This window comes from Xiphophorus hellerii, chromosome 20, assembly GCF_003331165.1.
Source record: "Xiphophorus hellerii strain 12219 chromosome 20, Xiphophorus_hellerii-4.1, whole genome shotgun sequence".
Lineage (NCBI taxonomy): Eukaryota > Metazoa > Chordata > Actinopteri > Cyprinodontiformes > Poeciliidae > Xiphophorus > Xiphophorus hellerii.
In genome coordinates, this window is record NC_045691.1 from 7,480,950 (window position 1) to 7,499,229 (window position 18,280).

Below are 18,280 nucleotides of genomic sequence, written 5' to 3' on the forward strand. Positions count from 1 at the left end.
ATCCTAATATGGGGGTCTTGATGCGTTGGGGGCTCTCCATTAGCTGACTAACAGGATGTCCAGCTGAGTTGAGCTGGAGCCAGGGAAGGAGCGGATGGACTGTTACTGAGTAGGCTGGGCTGAATTAAGCTCCACTCCAGCATCTTCTGTCCATCTGTCCCCACAAAGCTCACGCAGCAGGACAAGTCACTCAAGTGCCTCGACCTACTCTGCTCAATTTGGCAGCCTCAGTATGAGCAACCCCACCGGTAATTGGCTACTGAAGAGTAATATCTGTCACACCTTTTACTGAAGCATTTATATTTGAAGACAGTGTTAGCTTTACCATATGACATTTACACAGACTTAACTGAATCAATTTTTATTTCTAAAATAACAGAAGGAATTTCTTGCTTTTTTTCTATTTCCATTGACTGGACATTAAAATTTGAGTTTGCTTTGATTATTTCTCTAGGCGCTGAGATTTGGAAGAACATCTTGGCTCTCAAAATTACATTTTATCTGTTTTGGTCAAACATGTATCCAGAAAATTCCAACCAAAAAAACCCTCAAATCATCAGCTTTGAAGGCCGATAAGTCTCTCTCTGCAGTGTTCCAATTTATCTTTTAATTCTAACATTTTATTGCAGGATATATTTTTGAATATTTTTCAAAAGCAAGTGTAATATTTCTGCTGTCTTTTGTGATGATTTTTAATCAAGCTGAAAGCCCAAAGTGTTGGTCAAACAAAGGCCTTTGGTTCATGGTGAAATTCCTTTTTCTGAATCTGCCACAACAGAATGCCATACAGTGCTGTAAAAAGCCTTTTGAAAACTAGATCATAAAAATCTGACTGAACCCTGGGTGCTTGTTCTTGAGCTACTATAAAATAAAACAGCTGAATGCTTTTTTTTTCTGCCTGAGTCATCCCTGCTTAGCGGTGTCAATGAAGAACCTATTGATTTAAATGTTTTTTCAAATAAATTTCCAATACAGATCTTTCTTTTGTGATTTACACTTTGAACTTCTGCAGGGTTTCCAGAACTTTCATTTACTTAGCTTGAAATAATAAATAGGACGTATGCTCTTGAGATCTGACAGTAAATAGCAGATTAACTGATATTTGCAGAGTGAGGTTTGAGTCTGGTGTGACCTTAACAGTCGACACCTGCAGTGCCTTCCCGAGGTTAATTTAGTGTTGAGAATCTACCTCTCAAATCCTCCGAGGTGTTACAAAACAGGGGCAAAAACTGGAGCAAAAGTGGCCAGGCATGCAGGGGAGCGGCAGCCTCATCATTTCATCCATTTCTGTTCTCCTGGCTTTGGTCACGTCTGAGGCGTGCAGTCATGCTGCTCAGTGTTTACCCTGGATTATGGAGACAGCTCTTCGCCCTGCGCAGTCCTCCCTGCTGAATTCTCCTGCCTCACCACTCACAGACACGCTCCGGTCCAGACGTGACTCATGAACACATGCAAACACACAATTGGAGGAACATGGGTTTGCCAAGGCCTCTGGGGGGGATGCGGGCTCCCGATGGTCACCAATCACAATGCAAAAGAGTGAGAAGCCATGCTCTTGTTCACCATAAACATAACTCTTTGACCTGGATCAAGATGAGTGGAACTGAGTCTATCACTTAGACCAGCTTTTAAAGCATTGACTGCTATAACAAAGTCTTTAGCTCAGTGTTAGATATGTTTTACTTGTTCTCAGAGTCACTTATTAGTTTATAGTTAGCATTATTTTAATTTTGGTTCCTTCAAATGGAAAAAAGGGGTTTCTTTCATTCACAATTTTCATTACAATTTTTGCAAAGAAGTTGTGGATTTGTAGGGACAAATCTCTTTATCATCTCTCAAATATCAGATTTAGCACAAACAGCATTCACCTCAAGTTTGCCTTGTTTGTTTCTTCTGGCTGCACATTTGTGTGAGATCGTGAGCGCCACCGGCAGACTGTGCCGCGATCCTTCTAAAGGTCAGAAGCTGGATCTCTGCTCTCACACTTAGTCAACAATGGGATTCATTGTCACTCGCATCAGAGGTGATAAAAAATTTTTTTTGCTGTTCTTGTTGATGTTGTTGTTACACTGGCCTAGATTTATAAGGCTGCACAAAGGCAATAACAGTATAAGACCACGGGGGCGGAAAACTGTCTGAATTACAGTAGTCATAACAACTTCTGCCCTCATGATTATAATCAGGCTGTGCTGAGACATGCGTGGTTCCTAAGTCTCTAAGTTTGTGGAGAAAAAAAAAAGCTTAAAATAAAGTTTCCTCCAACAAATCATCTTAGATTTCAAGAAAAGAAATCAGTAGAAGTATTTATAAACGGAATTCACACCTAAAGCGTGGAAACTGACGATAGGACGGTGCTGGTTACATTGCACCTACATGCTATGTTGTACCTTTATAGCTTTGGAGCTACATTTCATACAAACCATGTGTCTATTGATATTACAATTCTATCATCGTATATAATCTACTTCATGGCTGTCAAAATGTTGGTATTTCATTACAATTAAAACACTGAAGAAAAATGCTCACCTTATTATCAAAATTAAGATAATTATCAAAATACATCAAAATGTTAAACATGCCTGACAGTATGAGAAGGTTATCTGTTTAACTTGTTATTGGCCCTATTTCTGCTTTATTCCTTTGTAGGTGCAAATGAATACCAGTCGATATGACCTGTGCATCCACCATATATCTCCAATTTATACTGGAAAATGTTGGATATTAAATGACCAGCATAATGGATATAGTTAACAATTACATAAGTGACATTAAAGAAAAACTTGCATTTGCTACAAAGTTCTATGCTAACAAGCCAAGTTCATTTTAAGTTTTGTGTCTAAACAGTGCTATGTTGCTGGTTTTTTTAAGACCAAGATTAAAGCTGAGAAATGTTGACCAGAGACTAGTCAGAACCCATAGCAACCTACCCCGCTGACTCTTTGATCACTAAAGAAAATCTGATGCAAAGTTGACCCAAACACAAAAACTGAACAGAGTTCTTGCTGTGTATATTTGCTTTGATAAAATACAGGAACTTGTTTTTCAGTTGCTTGTTTATATGAATCCAAAGTACAGATCAGATCAAAAATATTAACACCTATAACAGATCTTATCTTCTAGTTTTGCTATACAGTGAATCAAAAACTTTACTTTTTATTTCTACTTTAATCTAAATGACTGCTGACAAACGTACTTACCAATCTTGCACTAATTAAAATGATAAAAATATTGACATACTCTTATTGAGAATAAAAAATAACAACAGCATCTTCTTACTCTATGTTATGACTATTTATCTTCATAATTCATAAAAATAATTACAAAGACCGGGGCTGGACATGGATAGTTTAAAAGATTTTAGAACATTTAACTCCAAAATTGCCTATGAAATGGATGTAGTACGAAATGAAATGACAATGTGTGGATACAAAATGGCCAAGTAACCTAAAGCTAACAAGACGGGATACTTTTATTGGAGCAAAAATACATATGGATGTCTATGGGGAAGGGGGAACTAGTGTCTTACACATTACACATGAATGGGCTGGGGGTGTGCCAATTGCAACCGAATTTGACTTCCAAATGAATAAATGAAGGCAATTAGTAGATCTGTTTACGATGTTGTGAAGACAGAAGTAGGTCAAACGTGGCAGACAGGAGGGAGGAGGGAGCCAGCAAACCAGAGCCAGGGGCTGTCGCTGGTACCTACAGTGACGAGTCGAGGAACTAGGACATAAAAAACCGCCGTCTTCATTAATGATGACTTTTAAATGAATGTCATTTTGAATCACAGGAGACCAGTGGGGTTTATTAGAAAAAGCAATGTTTTGAGATCAGCACACCGTATTTTATGGAGGGGAAGCCGAGGGCAGCCTTCACAGTCCCCAATTATAGAAACACAGAATCAGGCTTTATATAGTATAATGTGTAGCAAGGATGTCTACACTGCTAATGGCCAGAGGATATGTTCACTTTGATGCCTCAATGTGGAATCTTGTGACAGTTAGCCTGCGGTTAATTTTTATCATTTTGTTCAACAATGAGAAGTCAAACAGCAAGACGGTTTTTCTCAGTTGGGGGAGAAAAGTCACACACATAATATTTAAATTACTCATACTGATGTTCTGAAAGCCAGGCCACTGTGAATTCATTAAATTTTATTGGCAGCGCTCTGTGCATCCCAGAGTTATTTTTATATCACCAAACATGACCCCTAACTGCCGTTTCTGCATGCTTGTTGTTTAGTTTATTGGTCAGCTGCAGATATTGCAGGCTTAAGGGCTCTCTAGCCAGCCACTAATCTTCCTGGTAGAGTAGAGGTGGATGTCTGCGGGGAGCAGTAAAACGGCACTATGTCATCACAACGTGCTCGGCTTGTATTAAGTGCAGGATGCTGCAGGAAACCTGGACACAGGCAAATGTGACATAGGGGACTAATTCCAGCACATCACCACAACACCATCAGGAGAATGCTCTGCAATCTATGCCATTATCTCAGAGCATATGCAATATACATGCTGATGCACCAATATACCTGAAATTGCCATTAAGAAGAGAGATGAAAGTAGCTGTCGCCTCTGTTCCTGTGCATACATTTTTACTTCTTTCCTTCTTCTATAAATCGTATTGTTTTTTTATCCTGGTGGACCTCACACTGGCTCATCTCAACAGCTGAAGCCCTTCCATTGCATATATGATGAGCATAGGGGGAAAAGTCAGGGTGACCTCCAGCGTCGTGATGAAAACCCGCGCAGTTCGACTGCAATAGAGGGTCTTCTATAATTCAGTGATCACAGAAGAAGACAGAGTGAGCTGTGTTTGCTTTGGAGCCAGACAGCATGTGTGCTGCATCGACCACCCGGTACCTCCTTTCCTTTAGCGCCACTAAGGTGCAAAATGAGAAAGAAGACAGGAATAAAAATGGTCAGGCTTTGTAGTTAAAACTGGATTTTACAACTGAAAGAAAGTTTAACATATGAAGATGGTAAAGTTAGAAAACATATCACTGTAAATCTGGAATAGCTGTAATTTTTGTGTTCTTCTAGGTTTTTTTTATCTCTACACATGAGGGGGGCTATAATGCTTTTGCATGCATAAATCATAAGAATCTGACAGGGAAAACACATTACATTTGGCAGACACTAGACTCCAGCAAGCTTCAAAATGAGAAAAATAATCAGAAACCGAGGTGCAGGGTACCTGTGAAACTCAAGTCCACAATTCTCAGGAATGCAATCTAAGGACTCGTCCCAAATAAGACTGCATGTTTTTCTTTGGGGCCTCAGTCTTTGACCATATGGCTTCATGGAGTAGAAGATGCCAAGGTTAGGAGCGGCTGGCATGAATGATTAGGATCAAAGAAATTACAATGCAAAGGAACAGCTGCTACTTCCGCTGCTGACAAATCACTCTAAGCAAGAGGAGACAGTGATAGACGGCGAGGGAGGAAAAGGAACCAGAAGACAGAGACTGATGTTCTTCTGTTTCACAACTTCTACTTTAAACTATATGTGTTGGTACAAAAAAAATGGTCAGTATTTCAGCCACAGTGAAAATTTTGTGACCATTCTTATAGTGCAGCAGCACAGAAACAAGCATTTGCTCAGTTTATACTGGCCTGTGTTCATAATCAGTATTGCTTGTTATTTTTAAGCTACTCAGAAATTCTACTGTTTCAAAATCTTCTTTTTAAGGAAATCAGCAAAATAGAAGCAGCTTGATGACTGGATAGTTCCCTTTTTAAAGCAATCTACCAGGAATAGACACAGACTATGTGTTCAATAGAAGTTACCTGAAAGGGACTGATTTACTTTTTTTCCACCAAAACAAAATCCTGCAGAAATAACACATAATGTTCTGCGGAAAAAAGTCCAACAAAGAAACCGCAGAGAGCTTGGCTTGTCGAAGCCAACAAACAATTATAGTACAGCAATCTAAAAAGTCCAGGTAGCTTTCTAGTATATGTAATCTGATGAGAGCCATTTTGAAGATGTTCCCACTGGGCAATCACACAGGCTTTTTTTCTGGAAATGGCTCCCTTACTTTCTTGTAAGACTAGCATGGGTAATGCATTCAGCAGGTTCCAGCAAATGCCTTACCTTCCCAAGTTACAGCAGGAGAAAACTAATTTCATGATGTCCTCTAATGTTGTAGCTACGATTTCTTAGCAGAGGCAAAAGAGGTAGAAACTCAAAACCTTAAACTCTGTCTTTTAATCTTCAGAGACTGCACGTTTGGGAAGGCTTGATTGTGCAGGTACAGCTCATTAAATTAGAATGTTATTGAAATGTTTATTTATTTAAATAAATGACTTAAAATAGTGAAACTAAACAGAGTTTCATTACACCCAGTGATACACATAAAATGTTAATTTCTATTAATCCTCAGTGTACGGCTTACAGCTAATGAAAACCCGAAAGTTTGAATATTACAAAAGAGCAATAAAACAATGTATAGCCTATGACAGAAATGACATGTATTATGTACTGGACTGTATCTACTCAATACTTAGTCACCGGGTCTTGCATTACATGAAGGCAATCAGCCTGTGGTTCTTCTGAAGTGTAAGGAAGTCTAATTTGCTTTAATAGCAGCCTTCAATTTGTCTATATTAGTGGTTCTGGTGTCTCACCTCTTCTACTTGACAATAACACACAGGTTCTCAGTGGAGTTCCCATCTCAGGCAGGTTTGCTGGCTAATCAAGCACAGTCATACCATAGTAATTAAGCCCCAGGCGTGGTAGTTTTGGCAGTGTTGTCAACTGCCAGATCCTGCTGGAAAATGAAATCAGCATCTCTGTTAAGCTTGTGAGTAGAGGGAAGCATGAACTGGTGTAAATTGTTCTTGTGGAAAGCTGCACTGACTTTGGATGTGAAAAAAACACAGTGGACTTAGAACAGCAGATGAAGCTTTAACGTCATTCTGGAGTTCAAGGAATTTGGGTTCTGTGCCCCTTCACTCTTCCTCCATGCTCTGGGACTTTAATTTCCAAATGATAATAGTATAATAATATAATGCAAAATTGACCTTAAATCTAAAAAGAGGGCATTGTAACTCTGACCATCCTGTGCTATTTTGTGACAACAGACTATCTTCATTTGAAAGATTTCTTCCTTTCCTTATCTTGATTTGATAGTAAGTAGTAAGAGATAACATTTTTCATCTCATTTTATCTCATCTTGCAGCAAAGAATCTCTTGTCTCTGACTGCCACAGTTTACAGCTGCTCAGAAACGTGACTCTGAGTAAAAAAAACTAATTCTGTGGCATCACTCCAGTTGCAGTGCCATGGTATCGTATCCTCCAGAGTGGCTTACAGGAAGTTTTGCAAACACGTGATATAAAAAAGAGGTAATTTGAGTAAACTGATCCATTCATTTCTATTAGATATTTAACATTCAAAGCTGACATTCAAATTAAAACCTTTTATTATCTTAAAGTTTGAAAGTGCTATTTCTGGACGTAGGAAGAAGTTGAGAGAAGAAATCCCTCAACTCTGTCTGCTTCTTTCAGAACCATATGCTACCAGCTTAACTCAGTGCCAAGGAAAATCTTGCAAAACTCACACATCAGCAAAGTTATTGCAGTGTTTGTATCAGCAGTGGAGTGACAATCTGGAGGCAGCGCACCATATTGCAAGACCACCATCACTGCATGCTGAGTGCTGCTGCCAAGAGCTGCCATCTGGCAGGTGAGCTGCACTCTTTCCACTTGTTCCTTTTCTTCCACTTACCTCTCTCCACCACAGTTTGTCACCACCTCTTTCTTTCATCTTCTTCCTTTCTGTTTTAGCCTTCATAGCTCCTCTTTACTCTCTCTACCTCTACTTGTTACTCTGTCTTAGTCTCCTGAGTACATGTGAGGTTTCTGTCTGCATTAAGCTCCCTTCAGGCCTGGATAAAACATTAAAACAAAGAGAAGCGCAAAGATTAAAATCGAATAAAGGTAGCACAACAGCGTATAATTTGTGCCTAATGAACTGCAGTTTCACCATATTTCTTCCCCCTGACTGTTTTCTGGCCTCTCTTTAGATGTGTCTTTGCATACAAAGACACATCTAAGGATATATCAGTATATATCAGGGCTATATGTACAAGGGCACACGCTGAGCTCTTGACATCACCTCTTTCCTCTGACTTTAGCATCTGAACAGTCCACTTAAATTACTGTCTCCACGAGCATCCACAGTAGAGGAGGGTGGAAAGGGCGAGACTCAAAGTTAGGAGGTGGAGGGGGATCTTCAGCTACGGAGGATAACATTGAGCTGCTGCGCACTGTGCAGTTGTGTTACATACACTAATGCATTATTGCAGTGACCGTGCATCGCCTTTCCCCCTGACCCACATTTGCACTCCCTGTTCTTTAAATTACTCAAAAATCAATGTCACATATTCAACTGGTTGTTCAAATTAAGATTTTTTTTTCTATGCAGAAGAACAGAGGAAGTGTTCCTTCATTGTTCTTTCCCTCTCTCTTTCAATCCTCTCAAACCTACAGTAACTCATTAATCTCTGCAGAGGTCTAAGATAACACTTAACTTCTCGCTTGTGGGTGAAAGTGACAGAGACAGATGTTCTAAATTACTTCACCTACACCGGTCCAGCGTTGCCTCCAGGGGTAAGAGACTCAACAATAATGCGGTTTCATCTGCAGTTCTTCTCGAAAATGCTCCAAAGAGCTCTGTTACAGATGAACACAGAAATCAATGGACAATTTATAAGCCCACTGTGTATAAAATCTTGAAATTGACTGAATTAGAAACTCTTGGGCAAATCTTTACAACATGTGAAACACAGTTAAAACCTGATGTTTCAAACAGTGAATAAAAAAATAACACTTTTTCTTCATTGTCTGACATTAAATCACACTAAACCTTTTTTTGTTTTAGGTCAGTTAAGATTTCCATTCTATTTGCTAAATACCAAAATAATAAACATGTTTTTAGATAACTTTTTTATTTTTTGTCATAATGCTTACAAGCTCCCCCTTTTTCCTCTTCATGTACCAATATCCAATAACAAGAGCACAGCACTCGATATGCATATTATTATTAGCTGATCGGACTGCAATAAATGTTAGCTCTTTATTTAAGCGCCATGTACTGAAACTTGCCTGTAATATATTTGATGACACACATTGCTTATCCAGAATAAATTGTGTTAGAAAGTAAAGTGATGATAAGGTGGTACAAACCAAATCTTTGTCAGTAAAACTTGAATTATTTTTATTTCAGCAGCTGGATACACCATTCACTGTCTGGGGTCTATGTTTTCAAAGAACCCAAAGCAAAATAAATACTTTTTAATTATTTTTACTCAACAATTCATAGTTGTTCTCAATATTTATTAATATGATCTCATATCAAATATTATCTTATTATTGTGCAGCCATAGAAAAAACAATTAGCTTTTGTTCATCGATGGAAGGACATGTCTAAAAAAATTACTTTACCTCTGAGAATGTTTAAAAACTGTAACCTGGCTTGTTATGTTGCTTTTTGATGTGAAGGCTTCTTCCCTGCTGAGTGGTCTTTCAGTCCAGGACATATTTTACAATTATACTCTCTTACCAGCTTCATGCATCATCTTCACAAAGTCTTTTAATTTTGTTCTGGGATTAATATCTGCATCTTGCAACAAAAGACTGAGACAAAGAATCTTTCTGCCTATTGAACGATATGAATATGACACCTTCAGGCATCTGAATATTAAACCAGGAATGAATGAGACATACGGAGGTCAACAGTTCTCCTAATATCTTGTCTGATTTATTTCTAGTTTTCCATGCCTTCACACAAGGACACAGTGTGCTTTGAAGTGTTGTCTTGAAGTTGATCCTTACCAGTGCTTCAAAATAACTTAAATGCTATGAAATGAACTATCAAAAGACAGCAATGTTATGATAATATCTTCATCTACTAATCTTAAGGTACTGAGTATATCTGAATTTAAAGAACTGATAAAAACATTGTTAAAGTGATTTTATGCCTTGAGACTTGGTACAAAAGCCTTCTTCCTGACAGCAGTCCCAGCATTGAATTATTTTATTCTCTGGTTTTTTCTTAACATCTCGTAGAAAAGACGTTGAACCACAGCAACTGTATGACAATCAATATTAGCCGTTTTGAAACAGCAACTATTTTAAGCCTGATTATAACTTCACTTTATCTAACCTGTGCCTATTTTGAAGCCTAAAAAAATTAACTCAGCAGTAACTCAGCTTTCTAGAATTGACAATATTTCCTTGTGAATACATCCTTTACTGTTTTTCTTGGAAAGATTACTTCTTATTCCCACAAAAAAGGGGTTTTTACATCAGCATGTTTAATCCTGAGGTTATTACTACCACAGCAAAAGTCTCTGATATTTACTTCACAGTGAACAAAATAATTCATGACTTTTATTATTTGGTAAAAGTGGGGCTTTGTTGATCATCTAACTGCTACATCACAGACCTAACCAACGTTTAATTTACTGTTATCAATGCAACAGAGAGAGAAAAGATAAAATGAATGTGAAGATTCGTTTAAATCCTAAAATTAGCAGGCAACTGATAAAATGCTGAAGCACATGACAGGCGAGAGCATGCCAAGAGAGAAGCCAATTTTTTTTTCCCTCTGTCTTTCTCTCTCTCCACGAGAGGCTTTACTCACTCTGGAGGGGCCAGGAGAATAAAAGCTAGTCCAACTGGCTGGCCAGATAAGCCAGACCAGAAAGAGCACACAGACAGAAGAGAGAGGTTCATCTGCTTTGCATGAGGGGTGAGAGTCAAAAAAAAAAGATGGAAATCCAACTGCCTCCCCTCCTCATCCTGTCTCTTCCACCAAACACACACAGGGACAGTCACGTACGGGGGCTTGAACAAAGATGCACTTGGTCAACAGCATTGTCAAGGCTGGCACAGCTCACAGCTCTGTGCTCTTTAGGACTCAGCCTTCATCATCCCGGCTCCTGCCCCAGCTTATCAGCATCCCAGTGGCTTGCACTCTGCCCTGCCTGCCAAGGCTGCAGGAGGAGGAGATAGGGCAGCAGCAGTGGAGGGCTGACTGACTGACTCTGTATCTCCAAGCTTAATACTTCACTCTATTTTTTCTCTCTCCTGATGACCACTGGTCTGATGCGCTGACCGGAATAATCCACACGCTTAGAGAAAAAAATCCTCACAAGCAGGCTGCTGCAGTCTTTGTCTAATACAGCTGAAGGAAATCTACCCCCTGATGGTGTCATTATTTTTCATCTGACCTGACCTGAAGAGTTGACCTGCCTCTTGTCAGTGAATTTGATGGAAAACATTCACATTCTTCTAAGAGCATCACCTGCTTCTTGTCACAGGTGGTCAGCAGAAATGTTTTTTTAACAAGTGCACAGCCTCGTTTCAAGGTTCAAACGCTGCGTAAAGTCATGCAACTTTCCGCTTCTGCACAATGATGGGTGGAAAAAAAAATCAAAAGGTTAAGTACTCACCTTGAAACAGCAGGAGACTCATTCATGAGTGGGGCAGAGTCGACGATTTCTCTGGGGTTTGAGCGCAGCGTCCGGCCACCACCTGTCCGTCAGTGGATCAGATATGAGCAGATGAATGAATTTATTCTAAGTGCTGACGCGCCGCGCAGCTTGGAAAGTCATCCGGATAACAGTGAGCATCTCCCGGTGATCCGCTGAGAAGGAAGCGGCATTGAATGACCCTCTCGTCTCGCTCAGGGACTGATCATTTTCTCTCAAAGGCTGCCACGGTTTCTCTACTCTCTCCCTCCCTCTGTCTGCCTGTCCGTCTGTCTGAGAGTGGCTGTGAGCTTCACAGTGAGGATGCCGGTGATACATGAAGTCACCCATCAGTTCACTTGCACCTCACGTACGGTGTGCGTTTTTTTCTTTCTTTTAGACCCAACCTCCATCGCGTCATCAAGTGGCCCAACACCAACGCTGTCCTATGGGCTACTACTTGAATTTATTACCTACGTAGCGCAAACAAACTTATTATTCATTATGTTATTTAAAATAATATTTTTATATAAATATAGCAAAACATTGAATACATTTAGAAGCCTAAAAAGTTTTTATAAGACCAACTTGGTCTCAGATTAAATATGATCAGGCTTATCCATGGGGATATGCCAAAGGATTACAGTATTGCTATTAGGCAGACACATCTTCTCTGAAACAAAATAAAATTACTTAGTAGCTCCATCCTTACTGCAACCAACTGTTAAGATACCTGAAAGACGCGGAAAATATATTTTAATTCTGTATATATCAACAGATATTCCTATATACCCAGCGTTTTATTTTAAAACAGACGACAAGATGCATGTACACTGCAGTTTGGACAAATGACTTTTAAATACCGCCATCTGTAGGAAGCACAACGTAACTGCAACTCTTCTGCGCTTGAATCACCTTAGCTGTGAATGAAAAGCTTCTTTGGGGACCAATCTCGGGTAACTGAGGGGGTAATTATTATTGTAAGAGACCAGAGTCAATGCTTCAGAGGGAGATGGATATTTTAAGAAATTATTTTGAAAAAAGGAAAAGAAAAAATTTAACAGAAAAGAGATAAGGTAAACAATGGTAGAATTCTGGATCAGCTGAGGCTTTCTGATTGACTTTTTAGGCAGACCTGTGAAGACACTGTTGTGGTAATCAATTTTAATAAAGATAAAAATATGGATGAGTTTCTTAAGATCTTCTTGGGACATTAATTCTTGAATACTGGAAATGTTCTCGAGTGATAGAAGGCTAACTTTGTAATTGTCTTTATGTGTCTCTGAAGATTCAGATCTGGGTCCATCACTATGTCCAAATTGTGACATGCAATTAGGGCCGTTGCATGATGCATGGATGTCTCTGCTTTTAATGAAAAAGTATTCAGCATGCCTCACAAGCACATACTCATTAAACTCACCACTTCCACAGAACTGCTTACCTAGCTAAAAAGCTCAGCAGGCAGATCTTATTTGTGTGTGTGTGCTGGAAGGAGGGTAGCAGGGCCCATTGCCCAGTTATCCCTCCTATTTTCATTTTCTGTTTGGTGGGCAGGAGATGAGTCAGAGATTTCAGACGGGCTACCTGTTTGGGGTCCATGCTTCCCCACGGCTCAACAGATGGGAGCCACCCCTCACTGGGACTTGGTCAGGCACAGGAGCTCTTGACCCACTGTAATTTCCAGTCACTCACAAGCATACCACTGTTTGAAAGCAGGAAGGCCTGCAGACATACAAACAAACCCAAATGTTAAAATATATTTTCAGGGAAGAGTATGCACATGAAGGGTGTAGGCAGCATGTCCACAGATGCATCCACGGCATGCACTCCACAGCTCTAAAAGAGACATTTATTTTGTTTTGTTTTTTTGATTAGTGCTGTGATGTAGTCCATTTTGAGATAGAAAATTGAATAAAATAATTTAATGTATTTAGTCTAATTCAGGTTTTATCAGCATATCTATCCAGAAATAAAGCTCTGTTGTCTAGGTTCAACCTTAATGTGTAAGTTATTGTAAAACCATTACCAGCAGGGCGCTTATATGAGCTGTGAGGATTTTTAGTGCTAGGATTTCAACAGTGAGCATGTAACTGATTTGCCAGGAATTGTTATCTGCAACCCACAGGTCTAATTTCAGGGCGGTTGCAGTTTTGAATTACTTTTCAAGATGCTGTGCAAACTCCTGTAATCGTTCCTTTAAGAGTGCCACTTGTGCGGTCATAACTCTGGAGTGAATTCACAGATAACAAAAGCCACAGGTTAGCCACTCACGGGAAAAACACTCCAAGGAGGCCTGCAGCAAATGGTGGGAACACAGTCTCTTAGAACAACCTTATTATATTGTTGTAATTGGAAAGTGCTTGTTGAATCTTAATTTCCAATGAAATTACAGCAAACAGATTTTTGATCCTGGTAAATCCGTGAATGTTAGTATCTTTTTGTGAAATATCTGAAGTTTTATATCTTTCTTTAGGATAGAAAGGCACCACAAACCTACGATATAAACAGAAACTTTCCGTAAGTAGGAAAGAAATAAAAAAACATCCTAATTTGGACTATTTCTGAGTTATTATCACGGGTAATAAATCATCTGACAGTTTTGATTGTGTCTCTGTTGTGTTCGTAGTCTGAATGGTTTAAAGAGCTGCTTTCAGTGCCTCTCCATCTTAGCCTTAACATACATAAACATGCAGGAAAAAATAAATCGATTTTCAATCAGTGTTTTGCACCAAACAGTTTTTATTATTAACAAGTTTTTATTATTAAAAACACAACAAACTAATGATGGTAAAGGGCCGCACTGGGTTAACTCGGGGAATCTCATCTGTCCGTGTATCAATCAACTCCAAACCTTTTCTTTGTTCTGTCACAATTATCGATTTATTCCATTTTGATCATCATGCTCCAAACTTTGCAAGGACTGACCGCCCCGCTCACCGCTTCCTAATACACACACAAAGCCAGTATCCTTCCCATTCATACCTGGTGACGTCACTCCCAAGTTGACACACCTAAGTGTCAAAGCCTCCTGCTCCTGTCATATCAATAATTACTCATTTCATTCATATGGCTCTTACAGAGCCTCAGTGAAAACTTGTTTATTATTATTAACTGTTTGGTGCAAAAAACAAATTGAAAATCGATTTTTTTCCTGCATGTTTATGTCTGTTAAGGCTAAGATGGAGCTGCACTGAAAGCAGCTCTTTAAACCATTCAGACTACGAACACAATAGAGACACAATCGAAACTGTCAGATGACTTCTTACCCGCGATAATAACTCAGAAATAGTCCAAATTAGGATGTTTTTTTATTTCTTTCCTACTTACGGAAAGTTTCTGTTTATATCGTAGGTTTGTGGCGCCTTTCTATCCTAAAGAAAGATATAAAACTTCAGATATTTCACAAAAAGATACTAACATTCATGGAAAAACCTCACATAACCTTATATTAAAGCATAAAGTACGGCGCCCACCGTAAGAAAGGCTTGCAGTGTTCAATTATGCTGCATAACTGACCAGTACAGTATTGCGAGGGAACGCAAAAGTTTTGCGAGGTAACGCAAAAGTATTGCGAGGGAACGCAAAAGTTTTGCGAGGGAACGCAAAAGTATTGCGAGGTAACGCAAAAGAAAAAAAATTCCCCATGTCCCCTAGAGGGCTCCGTAAAAAGGAAAGCTCCAAGCTCAAAATAAACTCACTGAAATTACTCCTTTTAGTTATTTATTGTTTGTTTGTTTGTCTTTGTTCTTGTTTATTTTAGGATTATTATTGCAGCACATTATGGGTCATATAATTATTGCTAAGAAGCCCATGTTTATGAAATACTATAAATATTTTCTTAAGGTTCGGTTTTTAACTTTAGGTAATGCATAACCTCCCAAATAAAAAAACTCAGACACATTCTATGCCCTCCATATTTGAACTATTCGGTTCCTCCAGAGTGAGTGAAGCCATCTTGCAGATATACCATGTTTTACTCTAAGTGCAGCATTCTCAGCCATATTAGGTTTAATTTGCACCCTATAAGAAACAGACAAAAAACACTTCCAGAATTCTAAAATAAACTGTATGCAGTACATATATTTTTTATGTCTAGTTAATTTGAAGTCTCTTTCTTGGTTTCCACTCATGGGTTCCGATTAGATTTATTTTGCCATGCAAGGCGTTGTTGAAAGTGCCCTTCTATTGAATTAGGACAATCACAATCAGTTGCACTGTAGCTTTTGAAATAATACATTGGCATTTTCTTTCTCGCATTTTGTTCCAGTACAGCAACTACTCTTAGTGCAGTTCAAGAAACTTTTAGTGATGGAACAAGCTAAAGTATTGTCAAACTAATGAAACATTGTTATAAAAATGTTTACAAATAAAACACAGAATATGTTGTGGTTTAACTTAGTCCACTATACTCTAATAAATCCAGTTGAATCCACTTTCAAATCATCTTCAATATATCTATAAATATATAGATATAAGTACCTATATATGTCACCAATAAAGATGAATCAAATGGCTCAATTACCTTCTGATGATATCAACAGGTTGCTGAAACGCACGATAATAATTCATTTGAATCAGGTGTGTTGATACATGTAAAAGTTGTAAAACAGGAACTGTGAAGGTCAGACTTGAGTTATTGGTTTAGACCATACTAATTTGTGTGTTAAAATTGCCCAGTCTAAGATCAGCTATAAATCCATTGAAGTATGTGTAGTAATATTTACAGAAACTCTACATCCTTTCAGTCGGAGTTTCAGCTTTTTCTTATCAAGAATTTCTGTCGCTTGACTGCCAAATTTGGTAGACAATACCCCAAAAGACTTGCAACTACAGAAAAACACAGATCTACTATTTACTCAAGGGAATAAGTAGAGTGCACTTTACAGTTTTCAGGCTTTTATTTGTACAAAAAGAAAAGGAAAACCACTATAATTTATACACCTCTTTGCATCAGACTTTTACATAAAATCCCAGTGATAAAAGGTTTTCATGATGTGAACAAATGGAAAAAGATGTGTAAATACTTATAATAGATACTGTTGATGATGATTTAATCCCCTTTGTGTGAACCCAGAAAATACCATCAATAGGTTATGACCAAAATTTAAGTAACAGGCCAGTGATATCTGTGCCAAATGTGACTTAGTAAAGAATCCATTTTAAGTTGGATATTTAATAACTCTTTTATGACAAGACTTTTTTATGAGACATAAATTACTTCTTCTGATTAATATATGGAAAATGAAACAGTTTAACACGTACGGTAGGTACCAATTTAACATCATAGATTCCCTAAGTACCATAGGATGAAAAACTGTTATAGAGTAGATGGTCATCTGAAATCTCTCTGCTCTTGTGTCAGAACAGACTTGTTCTGGATTATAATGATCCTATTTCTTGGATTCAGATACTGTTCATCTGCTGAGATTTGGCCATACTTTTGCCTGTCCTCAAAAAGCCAGCAGAACTACTGATCAACCACCATTTAAAAAAAGAAAGAAAAATCAAGGAAAGACTGACTCCCTACAAGCACAGTATAATGACATCAAAGTTACTTTATTTTTTTTGGCTTTTCATCTTTCCTTTTCCTTTAGTATATATTATACTATCTGATTATTTTACTTTGTTTGTCAATTCACTGTGGCACAGTTTTATCAATCTAAAATCAGTAGAAGGAAACCAGTATGCGGCAGACATGAGACACGAGAAATAAAAGCTTTATAGTTTTCCCTTCATGTTCCAGAAAAAGGGACTTAAGCTGTCCTGAGGAGATCCAAACGGTGGAAACACTCCACTACTCCAGTGCAGTTGTAAAACAGTCTCCAAATTTAATTATAAAACTAACAGTAAACCTTCACTCAACACTCAGTAAAACTGCAGCCTTTGCATACATGGAAATGAGACATGAAAGTCTAAAGAAACCCCAGCACCTGGGGGTAATCATTGCCACAGCTTCATCAGCATTTGCAATTAGTTACTTTGGTAACCGCGGTGGTCATTCGCACAGCCCCAGCGTGTCGACATACATGATATTTAGTTCGGCCATTGTTCTGATGTGTTCATTATGATTATTACGCTGTTGCTCCAGGCCTTTCTCACAGACAGGACCCAAGTGGAGCAGCCAGCGAGATGCAATCTACTTCATGAAAATTACCATAACAACACAAAGCTCTGGAAGCAAGAAAAGAGAGGCGCATGCAAACTGAGCAGCAATGAACGACGACCACAGGTCCAATCAAACTGTCATAACACTGAGAATAATAACAACCAAAAGCCATTAAAACCATTCACTCTGAAGCATTAACACCTCAGTTTATAAAGAATAGGACCGAAAGGACCCTCATATTTCTTTCTATTTTGCTTTAACAGGCACATTTTACACATCTCACTTCCATCATCTCCAGATTTTAATAACACATTCATCTACGGGAAGCTGCTACTGGAAAACAATTATTTATTCACTTTCACATGATTGTGTGTGGTTTCTCCTGAACATTTTAATTTCTGTTGAATCCTCCATATGAACATTCAGAGGCAGATGTTTCGATTCAACAAAAGCCAGACTGGGTATAATTTTTAGGTGAGAGTTAGACGGGGTTGTTTTTATCCAACTGCGTAGCTGGGAACATAAATGAACTTCTCTTGTTTTGAAATTTGATTTGGGAAATTTCAGATTCAACATAAGTACGATAACACTGAGAGTTTAAGTAGTGAATACTGTACAGTTTTCTGCTTAATTGTAGCTTTAATGTTAAAAAAGAGCCCTAACATATCAGTGAAATGCTGACACTTACCTTTAC

At 38.5% G+C, this 18,280-nt stretch overlaps 1 protein-coding gene across 1 annotated transcript in view; it reads right to left on the minus strand.

The window, feature by feature from the left end:
- The window catches only part of LOC116710639 (plexin-A2-like), an 85,595-nt gene extending 73,738 nt beyond the window's left edge, over positions 1-11,857 (minus strand). The window contains 1 exon segment of the mRNA XM_032549785.1: positions 11,463-11,857. The gene's annotated coding sequence lies outside the window, so the exon portion shown is untranslated.
- Positions 11,858-18,280: the final 6,423 nt, after the last annotated feature.